Raw genomic sequence first — 319 nt, 5'->3', positions numbered from 1 at the left:
AAAAAAAAAAAAAAAAGGTAGGGTGTCTAATTAAAAAAGAAATCAAAGCTCAAGTTTAGGGCACCCCAGTGCTGTGATTCTTCTGAAAAACTCCTCAATTGAAAAGAACTTTCATGCTGGGCATGGTGGTGCACACCTTTAAGTCCAGCATTCCCAAGGCAGAGGTGGCCAGATCTCTGTGAGTTTGAGGCCAGCTTGGTCTACATAGTGAGTTTCAGGTCAGCCAATGAAACAGTGCAAGACGACACTGGCAAAAAAATAAATAAAGGAAGGAAGGAAGGAAGGAAGGAAGGAAGGAAGGAAGGAAGGAAGGAAGGAA

The sequence above is a fragment of the Grammomys surdaster genome, unplaced genomic scaffold, assembly GCF_004785775.1.
Source record: "Grammomys surdaster isolate TR1022 unplaced genomic scaffold, NIH_TR_1.0 149, whole genome shotgun sequence".
Lineage (NCBI taxonomy): Eukaryota > Metazoa > Chordata > Mammalia > Rodentia > Muridae > Grammomys > Grammomys surdaster.
This window is presented reverse-complemented; position numbering follows the sequence as displayed.